Source organism: Gossypium arboreum, chromosome 1 (assembly GCF_025698485.1).
Source record: "Gossypium arboreum isolate Shixiya-1 chromosome 1, ASM2569848v2, whole genome shotgun sequence".
In the NCBI taxonomy this organism is placed as follows: Eukaryota; Viridiplantae; Streptophyta; class Magnoliopsida; order Malvales; family Malvaceae; genus Gossypium; species Gossypium arboreum.
Genome location: NC_069070.1, coordinates 35,586,356 through 35,602,978, shown reverse-complemented (window position 1 = coordinate 35,602,978; position 16,623 = coordinate 35,586,356). Strand labels below are relative to the sequence as shown.

General features: G+C 32.0%; 1 non-coding gene across 1 annotated transcript; it reads right to left on the bottom strand.

Annotated features, from left to right (window-relative positions):
* Nucleotides 1-11,624: 11,624 nt before the first annotated feature.
* LOC128281411 (small nucleolar RNA R71) lies at nucleotides 11,625-11,731 on the bottom strand. Its single transcript, XR_008271618.1, has one exon. It is a non-coding gene; the product is annotated as a small nucleolar RNA R71 (small nucleolar RNA).
* Nucleotides 11,732-16,623: the final 4,892 nt, after the last annotated feature.

Below are 16,623 nucleotides of genomic sequence, written 5' to 3'. Positions count from 1 at the left end.
TAAACTTTTATTAGTAAGAAATTGTTTAACTTAATAAAATTTTCAGATGCCAAATATATAAGAAAAGTCTTTATTCCTTTTTAATAGCTAATAATTCTTTTTGATATATAGCATAAATAATTTCATTTGGTTTAAATTTATCCGAACTATATCTACATATTAATTCTTCATTTTATAACTGTTTTAGCTTTTAAAATACATCCCCAATAATTACGTGATGCATCTGCTTCTAAAATTAATTTATCTCATTGTTTAGGTAAATAAACCTTTGGAGTATAATTTATTTCGATTTTATATTTTTTAATAATTTTGAATCTTTTTAGACCGGATAAAAGGTTTATCCTTTTTAATTTTTCATATAACTCACCTACGTTTTCAGATAAGTTAGGAAAGAAATTTCTTCCATAATTAACTATTCCTAAAAATTGTTGAAGTTGTTTTTGATCTTTAATATTTTCAGAAATTCTTTTATTTTATAATAATATGATCTTGTAGTTTAAGACCATTTCTTGATAAATTTAACCTTAAAAATTCTATTTCTGTTTTTTCTAATTCTATTTTCTTACGACTCAAGATTATTCCATGTTTTATGAATTCTTGAGAAATGATATTTAAATGTTTTCTATGTTTTTCTAATGTACTTGAAAATACTAAAATATCATCTATATAAACTATACTGAAATTTTTATATTTATTAAATATAGAATCCATCCATCTTTAAAAGATTTGAGGTGTATTACATAATCCAAATGGCATTACTCTCCATTGATAATGACCACTAGGTGCACTAAAAGTTGTTAAAGGTTTAGATTCATCAGTTAGCATTATTTGCCAAAATCCCTATTTACAATAAAATTTACTAAAATATTTTGCTTGTTTAGCTTGATAAATTAAAACATCCTTTCTTGGAATAAAATATCCATAAAAAATAATATTTTGATTTAATCTTTTATAATTAATTACCATCCTAGCTTTTTCTCTTTTTATTTCAAAGATGGTTTCTTACCATGAAAGCGTGACTAGAATGTGGACTATTAGTTTTTTTATTAATCCTTTTCTAATAATTCTTTGATTTGTATATCAAAATTCATCTATATCTTGTTTAATATAGATCATAGGTTTTACTCTAATAATATTATTGGAATTTTCTAATATTATTTCACAATATCTAGGACTATTTTGCCATAATTTTAATGGTTCTTCACTAAAATTATCTTCTAAAATTTTAAACAACCAATGATCTGTTTCTAGTTGTTTAATCTGTTCTTTTCTTGGTGGTGTAAAATTTTATCACACACAAACTTATGATTTTCTACTAAAGGTATTTCTACAAAAAAATTTCTGCAGATAATATTATTAAAATTTTTATCTATAGAAGATGGTAAATCTTGATATATAAAATTATTTCCTAATAATATGTTTCCATGCATTTCAAGAAAACATAATATTTTAGGAATAACAAATTTAACATTATTTATGTAGATTGGTGTATTTCTAGCCTTAAATCCTATTATGGTTTCGTTATTATCTATTCCTATAGCTCTAATTGGATTTTTCATTGGTTCCCATTTTTCTACAGGAATGGCTTTTTTTCTACAACTACTGGTGGTAACTCTAGTCTCTAATAAAGCATGTAAAGAATATGTTTTATATTCTCTAAATTGAAATGTAATTTCAATATATGTATAATATTTTCTAGGTTGAAAATTTGAAAATGTATAACATCACTATTTCCAATTTTCATCTATTGAATAATTGTTGAGGTTTGAATTTCTTTCATTTTAGTGTTTCTAGAATTTCTACTAGTTTCAGTTGGAAAAATAGGTATTTGAACTGTTTTCATTCCTATTGGTGTTGAACTTGTACTTATATTATCCTCGTCTTCCTCTGTTTGAATATTTGAGGGTAAAACTAAATTATCATTTGTATTTATTATAGCATTATTTTTAAAATATAATTTATCTCTTGACGACATATATTCTATAATACTTATAAATTTTGAAGTACTAGTACCACTTACTCTATCTATCGTCCAGTCTCTTGGTATTGCTACATCCCTTAAATGTAATAATTTTATACATATATGCTGTGAGAAAGTATATTGTTTTTTGAGAGAATAAAAACGCCTATAATTGAGTTTCCTAATTTCCATGTCAGGAGTTCCTTATTACTCAACAAATTTAGGAATACTTTTGTAATAACCAATTCATCTAACGCTTCTTTTACTTAAGCAACACTCTTATAATTCTAAAATGCTATTATCAACTGTTGTGCATAAAATTTTTATAATTACTAAAATACCATAAAATGAGCAATAGCATAACTAATGAAAATTACAAAATATAATAAATAGACTTGCTCCACTGGATAATTTAAAAACAAAAAAGAAGTATATAATTTTATTTTATCATGAATATATATCTATAAATAACATCTAGGGTGCTCAAAAGGAGACATTAATGGTTATAATTTCTATAATTTTACAAATGTATGCTTAGCATTGTAAAAAAACGTTAATGATATCTTTACAACTTCAAAAAAAAATATTATTATGCATCAAATAAATATAATTACTAAAATAACAATAACATTTTATGAAAAATATAAATAGTTTACAAATATTACTTAATATAAATCATATCTCTAAAACTTATAAATAAATAAAAATCTCCACTACTTATATTATGATCATAAAAATAAAGGAACTTTTGATTGGGTGGTTATGATAAATGTGACTTTTGCCACCCGATGTGACAACAATTTCTGCCACACATAACTATTCAAACATGCGCATCTTTTACCCATTTGCCTTTAAACTTAGGCTTCCTTTAGTTCTCCGTCTAACATCAGTACAGTGCATTTTTTATTAATTTTTGTGCAATTACAGTACAAAGTTGCCTTTAGATGACTAAATTTTAGATAGATTGCGTCACACCTTAAAATTTCCATTGCTCCATTTATGTCCAAGCTCCATTTATGTCCAAGCTGCAAACGCTTATATGCCTTTTTTGTTCTTTTACATTTATTAATAAATTGAATAAAAAGTAAAAAATACTTTAATGGTTAAAGAAAAATAATAAACATTTTCCCTTTATTTTATAACAAACTAATATACGTTATTATCAAAAGAAATTTTAATTTATCATTCCTTGAATTAACTACTTTTAGATTATTTATTTTAATTTTTAATTTTAATTATTTTGATTTAAAATGTTAAAATTCCCATTTTATATAATAAAATATCGAAGATATATTTTAATATTTTATTAAATGAATTTATAAATTCACATATTTTTAATAATTTTGTAAAAGTAAAATAATTTTAAAACTTCTATTATATATTATTTCTAATATAATGTCCTTAATAGTCATTTTTCTATTCTCACCTCATCATTACAATTTGCGTTTGAATCCAAACACTCATTCCATGTACCGTTGTTTCCAATCTCACCATTCAAAGATTCAATCTCACCGCTTCAATAACTAATTTTATCGCCACTCTCGTTTTTAACCACAGGAGGTAAACATACCGCCCATCCAAACTAAAGGTGAGTTTGGATGGTGTGTGTTTACCTGCTGTTAGTGTAAAAACAAAGAAGGGCGATGAGATTAGATATCTTGTAGCGATACTGTAGTGTGAGACAAAAAGTAAGCTAAACGCACCGCACTGCACCGCCGCCCCAAACCCACCCTAAGCCTTAGCCTAGCAGCATTAACTTTTTTGCAGAAAAAAAAAGACTGAATCTCGAGGTCCACGCACTTCAAAGTTGCAGAACCCAGAGTTGGCTAGTGCTTCCATTCTATAACCATGTGCATGTAGTGTAGTGTAGGGCACCTTTGCTTTGTGTTAATCCACTTATAAAACAAAAAGCTTTGACCTTGATCTTTTTCCCTCATGATATGATCGGTTGGTTTCTAGGTTTCATACTCTTAAATTATTTTTTTGGAAAAATTGTAATTTTTTAAAAATTTTGGGCCATATTCTCGATTGATAAAGGTGAAGAATTCAATCATAAAATTATGGTTTTATATTCTACTCTATGAGCCTTTACAACGGTATATCATATGTTCAAAATAGTTGAGTGGTGAATGAGAAATTTATGCTTAAAATAAGTTACTTGTGAATATTTGTCGAGGAAAAGAAAAGCTTAGATCTCATATTAGTTAAATACCAAGCGTGAGATGTGTATATATTTGAGAACCCACTTAAAGAGAAATTGAATGACTAAGCTTGTAACCTTGCCTCGCGTGCATGAGGGGTTCAGATCCAAACCCATCAAGGTTGGGGTGCACTCTCACGACGTGGGCGACGCGAAATGTCCCAACACGAAATTTATTTTTTTCTCAGCAAATATACAAAATCTAGTTTAAATGGACAAATATCCTAATTTTATTTGATTCCAATCAATTTGATTTGATTTTAATAAAATTAATTTAATTACTCCTTTAATGCAGATTTTGTATCCTTATTCATGGATATTTTCAAAATTCCTCCATATTGAATGCCTATAAAAGCCTAAGAAATCTTCAGAATTGTAACAGGCCAATTTTGGGGCTAGTCAGAAAAGTGGTTTCGAAACCACTAACTCGAGGTTGAGGAAATTATTTTAAATATTATTTTATGTATTGTAGCGAAATTTAGATAAGTGCATGAAAATTTTGGTGAATTAATTTTAGCGATTGCTTGCTTAATTACGAAAAAAGACTAAATCGCATAAAGTGCAAAAGTCCTATTTTGTTAGATAAGGGTGTCAATTAGCTAAAGAACCTAAATTGGGAGCCTTTAAAGTGTAGTTAAACCCCCAATGCTTAGGCTAGCCGGCCATAGGAGACAAAAGAAAGAGAAATGGTCAAAATTAGGTGGGTTGGTGACCAATTTTGACAAAAATAAGAATAAAATAAAGAGAAAAAGATATCATCTTTTCCTCTTCTTCTTCACCACCAAAAAATGTAGCCATTAGAGGATTTTTTAGCTTCAAAATTTCAACCATTTAGTCTCTCTACAAGTAAGTGATTTTAATGAGTTGCTTAATGATTTTTACATTTTTGAGACCCTTGTGTCATGAGCTTTCTAATGAGGGGACTATTTTATAAAATGGTTGAAAGTCTAGGGTTTTTCCATGAGAGCATTTAGGTTGTTTTTTAAATTTTTTTGGAAGAATATGAGTCTTAGATGAGTAATAAACAACTTTTGTGAAGGGATTTCTCATGAAAACCCTAAGAGGGACTATTTTGCATAAGTTGTAAAATAGATGATACATGTGTGAAATAGAAGAAATTTTGGATTGATATAAGAGTAAAAAGGGTTCATCTAGGCTTATAATGGGGAGAAATTCGATAAAAATTGACTTTCGAGCATAGGGGTAAAATGGTCATTTTGTGAAAGTCTAGGGGCAAAATAGTCATTTTGCCCAATTATGAAATTTGGAGTGTCTAAATTGATGTGCTGATGTAATAAATTAATTTTATTAATTTAGATCAAGAGAAACATGATTCGAGTTTTGATCAGGGTAAGAACAAAGTTTACGAGGATTAAGCTCATCTTCATCATTTTGTATCGAGGTAAGTACATATGTGAATAATGTGTTATTGAAGCTTCCTTTGGAATATTTTGATAATAAACACGTGTAATTAGCTCATTGTTGTTATGTATTTAAATTTTATTTGTCGCCATGAATGTATAAATGACATGTTATGTGAATAAAGTACATTATGAGCAAGGACAATGTTGTTCGGCTAGTTATGAAACCCCGTTGGACCTTAGACATAGCATAGGATACAAAGGGATATGTTATAAAAATTATGTAGTCTGAACTCATGAGTTGAGTTTGAGTTCATGAGATAAATGCTATAGGTAACGTGGGTTCGGGTACTGACTTTGTGTACAGACCCGTGAGTGGCTCAATGAGCAAACGTTACATAATAGCTATGGGTCCGGGTCCTGACTTGATAAAAGGCCCGTGAGTAGCTCAAAAGTGAGTGTTTCATAGCACGAGGTAGCTCTGACTACTTATATGGCATTTAAAACTCCCTGCGTATCCGTATGTATTCCGAGAGTTCAACGGGTAACTCAAAGATTTAGTTGATGGGAACCTTGATGAGGTATGTATATTGAACTCATGGTTAAGACCTGAGTAAAGAGCGTGGTGTATTAAGTATATATGAATGAAAGGAAGAGTAAGATAGAGATGTTAAGTGATTTATATCTTTTGAGTGTGATAAGTCTTCGTTTGACGATATGATTTTCTTTTAATTACACTTTATTTGCATATATGTACTTACTAAGCTCCCATGCATACCCTCCTTTCTTTTCTTTCCTTATAGTGCCACTAAGCTAACATCAGGGATCCAGTGACATCTCAAAGCTTCGATCACACTATCACTTAAGACCTTGGTATAGTTAGTTTCATTGTTTTGTTTCCTAGCATGTATAAGGACTCGAGTCTTTGTTTAGTGTTTTGTTAGCTAGCCATAATGTGTTGGCTCATATGATGAACATGATACTCATTTTGTATAAGGCCATGGATGATGGTCAATACTCATTTTGATTTATAAATAGAAGATGATATTTTCATGGATGAGTAAATTGCATAAATGATATGTTGTCCATTGTGGTTATTTTGGCTATGTGATGTGCCCTTATATTAGTATAGAGTGATTTTGTGCAGGTTACATAAGTAAGGGTAACAAAAAGGCTTGGTAAATAGCCTTATTTTGTCCATACGGGTAGACACACAGGCGTGTGTCTAGGCCGTATGTGACACACGGTCAACCCCATGGGCGTGTTGTTCAGCCGTGTGTCCCCTGTACGTAAAAATTTCAAGTCAGTATGCATGGTAGTAAACACACGAGCAGAGACACGACCGTGTGTTTTAGCCATGTGAAGGGCACGACCTAGCACACTGGCATATGCCTTAGCCATGTGGCCTTTAAGGATTGCTGACGTCAGAAACAGAATGTCCAAGTTTTTACGCACGGGCTAAGACACAAGCGTGTCATGGCTGTGTAAAGGAAATGGTTCATGGACACGGACGTGTGTCAAGCCATGCGAAAACCCCTGTAGGTTCGAATTAGAAAATAAGTCTACACGGGTAAGGGACACGAGCGTGTCCCAATGTGCCTAGGCCGTGCGAGCCGCACGGCCCATCAGCACGACCATGCCTAAATGGTCACACAGGCGTGTTGCCCCTCTCACACGGGTGTGTGCCCCTATGTTAAGTGTTATTTTTAGAATACTTTGTAGGACTCGGATTAATTCCGAATGGGTTCCAATCGATATTTTGAGCCTTGTAGGCTCTTATTATGGAGTTTATAATAAAAAAACTAAAAAAGTTTTTAATTTAACCATGTTTTGGTGATATGAAAATGTTTGTATGCATGAGTTCAAGTTGGGGTAATGCCTCATATTCCGTCCCAACGTAGGGTACGGGTGTGGGTTGTTACAAGAATTTTTTGTACAATCACACTCTCTCACACCGAGTTTATTTTGCTCTCCAAAATTCTTCTATTCCCCTCTCCATTTTTTCCAACGTTTCGATGATAGAAAAAGGCAACGTTTGTTCATTGATCGTTGTAAAGGTGCTACTGCTTCGATCATCGTGTTGTTGTATCCTGAGAGACAGTCGATCAACGTTTCTCCCAGTACCATAGGAGCTGCTAATCTATCTTAAGAAAATTATGTAAAACAAGCCTCAACATCTAGGAAAACTCAATTCTTCTTTTTAATTTTTGGTTTTCGTCATGTTATTTATTGGTTTTTCGTATCTAATAAATTAAATATAAATTATTCAATTTATTTTTTACATAAATATTTTTTTATTTATATTTATATATTTGTTCGCTAACGTATTTTCCCAATAATCTTAAGACAGGTTTCCTTTATTATTTTTGCAATTCTCTAATCCAAGACGAACGAGACACCAAGGCGAAAAGAAAAAAGAATGTTTTTTATTTTAAAATAAAAATAAAAATTGAATAAATTCTATTTCAGGATTTATTCCCGCTGTTCAACAGATTTTATTCCATCTTTGATTTTGTTTCCAAACGAGTATTAAAATTAAATAAATTTTATTTCAGGATTTATTCCTGTCGTTTAATAGATTTTATTCGATCTTGATTTGTTTCCAAATGAAGACTTAATCAAATAATTCTATTTCGGGATTTATTCCCAACGTTCAACAGAATTGGTTTTGATTTTGTTTCAGAATTTTAATTCTGCCATTAAACAAATAAAAGAGAAATATTTCTATTTATAGTGGCCTTAATTGTTGCTTTAAATTGTGAAAGCTTAATTTGTAGCTTCAAAATTGTGACATCAAAGGAAAAAAAAAATTATCAACGGTGATTTAAAAAGACAATATGAGAGTGCATGTCTAGGGTTGGTTCTTTGAAAGACTTGGTATTTAAGTGTGCAATTTAAGCGTGCCAAGTGCACCACCTCTCTTTTAGGGTTGCCTACTTAGTGCATTGTTTTATTGTATTTTTTATTAGATCGTATACAATTTTGTTTCGGGTTTTATAGATTCCTGCCGTCTAACAAAAGTTGATAATTTTTTTAATTCTGATTTTGGTTCTTAACAGAAAATGGAAACTCTCACCAATTTAATTAATTCGTAGTCTAAAGCTTTGGATCAAACGCAATCTTCAATTCAAAACTCAATGTTGCTGGTGGCGGCTGCTGTAAGCCACAACGAGAAACCTGCAAAATTATCAGAACAGAATTTCAAGACTTGGCAACAAAAAATGTTGTTTTATTTGAGCATGTTGAACTTGGCCAAATTTTTGAAAGATGACCCTCCTACTATTAAAGAGGGCGAGGTAGATGAAATTACCGCTTTCACTACTTTTGAAGCTTGGAACCATTCAGATTTCCTATGCTGAAACTACATCCTGAATGGATTATTGGATGTATTGTACAAAGTGTATAGTGTTAAGAAAACAACTAGGGAATTATGGATATCATTGGACCATAAATACAAAACCGAAGATGTTGGAGCTAAAAAGTTTTTAATTACTAAATTCTTGAATTTTGTAATGATTGATTCTAAACTAGTTGTGAATCTAGTGTAGGAACTTCAACTGATTGTTCAAGGAATTCTTGTTGAAGGGATGGTGATAAATGAATCCTTCCAAGTGGCAGCCATTATTGAGAAGCTACCTTTTGCTTGGAATGACTTCAAGAATTACCTAAAACACAAAACAAAGAAAATATGAGTGGAAGATTTAATTGTCAGATTTCGGATTGAAGAAGACAATAGAGGTATGGAAAAAAGGCTCAATAAAGCAACAAATGTCAATGATGTTAGGACAAACATCATAGAAGTCAAGGACTTCAAAAAAGGGAAAACAATCTTAGAGTGGGTCTAAATTAGGACCAAAAGGTGGTGTTTACAAGAAGTAAAAATTTCAAGGAAAATGATTCAATTACAACAAGATGGGGCACAAATCATCTGGTTGTAAGATTCCAAAGAAAGTTAGAGCTAACGAGGCCAATGTTGTGGAAGAAATTTCCAAGGAAGTTTCCGATATGGACTTATGTGCTTAACATATGCAAGAACTATGAATAAGAATGTTTCTTCTAAATGGGGAATGTTTGTGAAAAGTGGATATGTAATGCAATCTCTGTAAAAGGAAAAACTATGAATAAGAATGTTCCTTCTTTTTCTTTTTATATACTTGAGTCATTTGATTTATGGTATGGTAGGCACGAACATGTTAATTATGATACTTTACATTGATTAATTAATTTAGAGCACATTCCTTCTGATAAGTGATAAAAGTAAAATATTTTAATCTTGTTCTTAATGCATTTTTACGTGATTATTTATGCAAATTGGCAGATTTTATGCTCCTAATCCTTTGAATTCATGTTCCTATACTTAGAAGAGCATTTGGGAGCGAAAGGAGTGAAAAACAAGCGAAAATTGGACAAAAGAGCAGATTGAAGGAGCCACAAGAGTTGGATACACGGCCATGTGAGCCACACGGTCTGGACACACGGTCATGTGCCAGACCGTGTCGATTTCTCAACTTGCTTCCTAAACACGTGGAAAAACATAATTTTTAGGCTTTCTAGGCATTCTAAAGTCTATAAATACCAAATAGAAAAAGAGAATAGGGAGCCATCAAAGAATATTGAAGAAAACAACTCGAAGAACAACATTGGAGCCAACTCTAAAGTAGATTTCCATTAAGATCGAAGACCTTTTAATTTCCTTTGAAGTTTTTATGAGTTTCATTATTTCTTGTAGTTATTTTGACTTTGAGATATTTTTATTCAGAATTATGAACTAATTCCCTAGATACTTAAGGAGGATGAAACCTATGATGATTTCGATTATTTGATTTCTGTTTTACGCGATAAATACTTGATTCTTGTTCTCAGTTATGTGTGTTTATCTCTTGTTTTAATATTTTTCGGATATTAATTCATGTTTAATGTGCTTAAATTAGAGGAGGAAAAGTTTATATTTAAGAGTAGATCTAGCATAATTGAGTGGAGTTGCATGCAATCCTAGAAATAGGACGACATAAATCTACCAGATTAGAGTCAAATCTAATAGGAGAATCCATAGATCGAGTTAATACGATAATATGAGTTTTAATTAGAAAGAAATTTTAATTAATCAACTTAGAGTTAGTTGTTCTTACTCTCGAAAAAGATATTAGCATAATTTTAAGGATTTCTATAGATCAAGATACCAAGTGAATAAATCGTTTAATTTAGATTCTTAATAATAGATGAAATCTAAGTGGAATCTTTCTTGGGTATTGTCTTTCTCATTAGTTATTATTCAATTATTTTCCTGATTTTTTCTATGTTTAGTTCTTAGTTAAATTAATCTAATAATTTTAGTTTAAAACCAATCACTCCAATTTGTCAGCTAAATAATAGGAAAACGGTAATTACTAATACTTTGTCCTTATGGATACGATATCTCTACTTACCATAGCTATACTATTTATCGATATATGCACTTGCCTTTATCGTATTTTTAGTTAGTTTCCTGACACATCTAGTTTTTAGCGCCATTGCTAGGGACTAAAATATTAGGAACACTTTCTTTTTATTAATTTATTAATTTTTTATTTAATTTTTTATTTTTTAAATTTAATTTCTACATTCTAATTATTTTCTTTTGCTTGCTTCTGACAGGTTATTTTAGTTTATGACTAGAGAAAACTTGTCGAGACCATTGCTTTTCGACAATGGGATTAAAAGTACTGCCCACAAAAATCGTAGAGAGATTAGAGAAGTAAGGCAGAGTCAACAAAATATAGCAGATGAACAGAAGGACAATGTTATTATTGAGGAGATAAGAGATAATCAAAATATTCAACTACCTCTTGCAGTACATGTTCCTTGTACTACGTACGATTATGCCAAGCTTACTCTGATTGGGGTTGAATTGAGTATTGTGCGACCTACCATTGCTGCAAATAATTTTGAACTGAAGTCAAACACTATTCAGATGGTAAACAGTATGTTCAGTTCGATGGTTTGCAAGATGAAGACTCAAATACTCATTTGGCCTCTTAGAGATTTGCGACACTATTTGTTTATGGTTGTTCTCATTCTCGTTGAGAAGTTTCTTCTAAAGTACTTCCTACCGGCTAAGACAGCTAAGTTGAGGAATGACATCTCTTCTTTTATTCAGATTGATTTAAATACATTATATCTTGCATGGGAGAGATACAAAGATTTATTGAGAAAGTGCCCTCATCATGTAACACCCCTCGCCCGTATCCGACGCCGGGACAGGGTTCGAGGTGCTACCGGACTTAAACTCAATCAACTATATAAAACCGGGCCGTAAAATTTTGATCAATTTAAAACTTTTCATTTCACATACATTTTGTCCCTTAAACGGGCTCACGAGGCCCAAAACATGCGTTAGAGGCAGTTCGGGACTAAACCGAGCTTTAAAGCTTGACATGCCTGTGTGAATATAGACCGTGTGGTCACACACGCCCGTGTGGCTTGGGACACGCCCGTGCCCTTAGCCCGTGTGCAACACTGACTTTAGAACACGGCCATGACACATGCCCATGGGGCAGACCATGTGTGACACACGGTCTAGACACATGCCCGTGTGTCTACCCGTGTAAACAATTATAAGGCTACTTTCCAAGCCATTTGTCACCTTCACAACATATGCACACATACTTATCCAATAACATACAACATGGCATAAGTGAGCTCTTAAACATCTACAAATATATTATGCTCATGTCAATTTCTTATGCAATAAATATCATAGAATTTACTCACATCATTACCACATACTTGTCATAACTATCATTATGTCACAAACCTCATGTCCATCATTAAGCATGCATAATCATATCCACAAATCATTCGTGAGGCATTATTAATTATTTACCAATCACTTAATCTTGCATCAATTACTAACTCATCAATGAATCTCAATTCAATCTCTAGTCATCCATGCCGTGAGCCACATCACAAGAGATAATAACATACATGCATAAGAATAATTATATAGACCCATAACGTCATTAGCCGACATAGGCCAATTTACATGACTACATACTACCTTAATAACAAGCCAATGTCTTTGGCTGAACCATAATATCACATACTCAACATTAAAACCCCATACAAGTCATAGACTCGAAACACTAGGATTTACTTACGCGGATAGCGTTAACTCGATAATGTGATAATATCTCTGATAGCCTCCAACCCGAGCTAACCTGGCAACCCTAGGGAACATGGGAAAGAAAGGGGGGGTAAGCTTTACGCTTAGTAAGTTCATATGAAAAAAATAAGCAACTCATTAACATGTAATGTTTACAACATATTCTCAAGTTCACTACAAGCTGTCTTCCTGAGCAACAGCCACTAAATTATTTATATCTAGAGCTACAAAACACAAAATTAAGTTCTGTTAATTTTCCTTTCTACCATAAAATTTCCAAAATTTTTGGTTTAGCCAATTAGTATAGTTTATTCATCAAAGTTACCCCTGATTCACTGTCTGACAGTTTCGACCCTTTTGTACTAAAGTTCAATTATCTCATAGCACAGGACTCGAATAATGTTCTTGTATATTTCTCTTGAAACTAGACTCATTAAGAATTCTAGAAATATAAATAATAACTCATAAACATTTTTCTACAATTTATAATGAATTTATAAAATCAGAATAGGGGATCTTGAGGTCATTCTGACTCTATCCCACGCAACTTCAAGTATCTCATTATAGGAAATTCTTTTGCTTACATGGTTTCTTTTATAAGAAACTAGACTCAATAAGCTTTATTTCCATATTTTATTCAGCTTCTAACTCATTTTCCACTGTTTTTAGTTTATTTTCAAATTTAAATTACCGCAGTAACTTAAATCTGTCAAGGCTAAGTTACTCATTCACGATTATTGCTCACAAAATTAATACAACATCATTTCATCCATCATAGTAAAAACACATATTTATGCATCATAGATCATTCAAATACAAGGCATTCTCATAGGCTTAGTGTACATACCTGTACAACTCGTAATATAACTCAAGTGCATACTCACCAATGACTTACCTTATTGGGACCATCATCAACTCTTTCCTCGGATTACCAGTTGAACACTCAGAATACTAATTGGATACTCGGAAAAACCTTTGCACATAAGTGCCTCAATTGTAGCTAAAGCTACCTCATATCTCATGACATTTAAATGCTCACTCTTGAGCTAGTCATCTAGACTAATAATTCCTAGTGACATGTCACTCGTATCCTATTTTGTTCCTAAGGTTCAAACGGGATTTTTCCTCGTCTATTAAGGCTTTGTCTTATCATATTTCTATTAATCACATACATTTAATACCTGTACAATTCATGTAATGATAACATTTAAATACATGTATAGCATGGTATTGTTTACATACAAACTTACCTCGATACCACAAAGGTGAAAAAGACGTAATCGTCCATAAATCGATTTTCCCCGTTTTAGGCCCAAATCAAATTTTTCAACATCTAAAACATCACATTTAGCTAATAAAAACAATGTACTAATCAAATTAGTCCATTTGCACACTTTGGAAAAATTTATAATTTTACCCCTCTATTTTGCCAAAATTACCAATTGCCCCTAGGCTCAAAACAAGGTTTTTATTCAACTTCCTTACTCTTTAAGCCTAGATAAACCATTTTCATAACTATGGCAACTCATAAAAATCATTATTACACACACTAACACCTTATCTTACAACTTAGCAAGCTAGCCCTTTTTAGGGTATTTTCATGCAATTTCTTTCACAAAAGTTGTTTATTAGACAACTACAACCCATATTCTTCCATAAAAACTCAGCAAACAACACATATACATTCATGGAAAAACCCTAGACTCTTTATCATTTTGCAAACTAGACCCTTCATTTGAAAGCTCATGCTTTAGGGGTTCCAAAAATGTAAAAATCATCAAGAAACAACCAAAGATCACTTACTTGTTAGGGCTTAAAGTGGCTGAAAGTTTAAAGCTCAAAACCCCCATTCTTTGCTGCCATTTTTGGTGGAGAGAAGATGAAGAATGAAAGATAAAATGACAACTTTTTCTTTATTTTATTTTATTACCCAAAAAGTCACTTTAAATCCCATAAAATATGGCTTTTTGGCCAATCTTGTCTCCCTTGGCCGGCCACCTCAATAAAAAGGGTCTAATTGCCATTTAAAAGCCCCTAATTTTAGTTATCTAGCTATTAAACACCTTTAGGCACTAAAATACAACTTTTACGTTTTACGCTATTTAGTCCTTTTTCGAAATTGGACTAGAAATCGCTAAAATTAACTTACCAAAATTTACATGCACTTATAAAATTATATTATAACACATAAAATAACATCAAAATAATTTTCTCTAGCCTCAAAATAGTGGTTCCGAAACCACTGTTCCGACAAGGCCCAAAATCGGGCTATTACATTTCTTCCCCCTTTAGGGATTTTCGTCCCCAGAAATCTTACTAGAAAAAGTTGCTCTCTACTTTCACAAGTCACTTATATCTTTTTCTCACAACTTACAAAACAACTCAACTCAAGCTCATACTCAGGATTTTTGTAACCTTTCCATAGTTACCATAAAAGTCTCGGCTCAATGCGAAATACTGAAAACTGACATTCTAAAAATTACAAGCTTAGAAACACAACTCGTCCAAATCCATCTAACAATACCTCTGTATATACCAAAATAGTCATGCGGACTACTACCATCAATATCTCACAATCCAATATGGTATCTCTAATTTACCCGGAGAAGAGAGACATCCCGTTACGAAATTCATATTAGTCCTTTCTCATTTTCTTCTTCTTCTTATTTTTTTTATCAACTGCCATCACTGACAATCATAAATCTCGAATATATCTGATATTTGGCCTTACCTTGTAGACAATTCACTACCCTTTGGAAGAACAGATAGGATGCTACTGAGAACTCTCTACATAATTCTCTACATAACTCGGAGCTTCTCGGTACTCAAATGTTACTCATTTATAGCCTCCTCCCTATGCTCAGGCCCTTAACTGTTTCGAAACTTTACTATAACCACATCTCTCGAATAACAGAAATCCAACTAATTAGGTTTTTCGTATCTTACTTATAAGAATAAAACCTCATCATTTCTGACTGTACGACTACTTACCAAAGAACACGTAACGGTATTCTCGAACCAGAGAATAAACTTAAATGCACATAACTCAGATATACTTTTGCAGAATAACCATTCTTTACCTCAAGAATTTTAAAGAAATCTCGACACTGAAATCCCCACACTTCTATAGTCGAGCCAGAAGCATAATCATAACAGATTCTAATATCGTAAGTCAAAGATTACTCGTAAAAATAAGCCAAGCTCGATAATTCTCGGAACAAGAACGAGAGAAAAAAAATATAAGAAATTCCAAGATATAAGACTGTACCAGAAATCTGAGAATATAATCCAGAAGAAAATAATAAAGATGATCCGAAAAATCCCTCAGAGAAAACCAGGAGGAAACTACTGTCTATACGCTCTTGAATTCCTCATAACAGAGATAATATAATTCCCGCATAAATATAAACCATAATCAATAGAACATCAGAATAATCTCACATAGATTTTTACTATCAACTTCATTTCAATATATCAAAATAGAAATCTGAAGAGATGGAGAAATTTCGATCATAACTAACTGGACCAATAGAGCTTTTCACCTAATATCACAGTCACTAGCATCCTCATACGATAGAATTCCCACTTGAAAGGGATAATCATGCGTATTCCCCAAAATAAAGGAAAACATAGAATACTCAGAAGAGAAAGATAGCCATAACTTTTATTTAATTGAATCCGACATACTCAGACATCTGTGCTAGTCTGACGTTACTCCTTTAACTAATTCTGTCTTCACTAATCCCATACTATTCCATTATTGTACTATTTAATTTCACTTTTGCAAGCTTATGCAATATATCTCTCTAGAATCTCATCGTATAACTCTATTCTGGTAAGGGGGCGAAGATTGTAAACCTTCTAAACTTTTGACTCTCAAGCAAATACATAGTCGACAACAACATAGCATTGCGCGCATTGATTCAAACATTTCAAATTTCCAACTTGTTATAAACACATT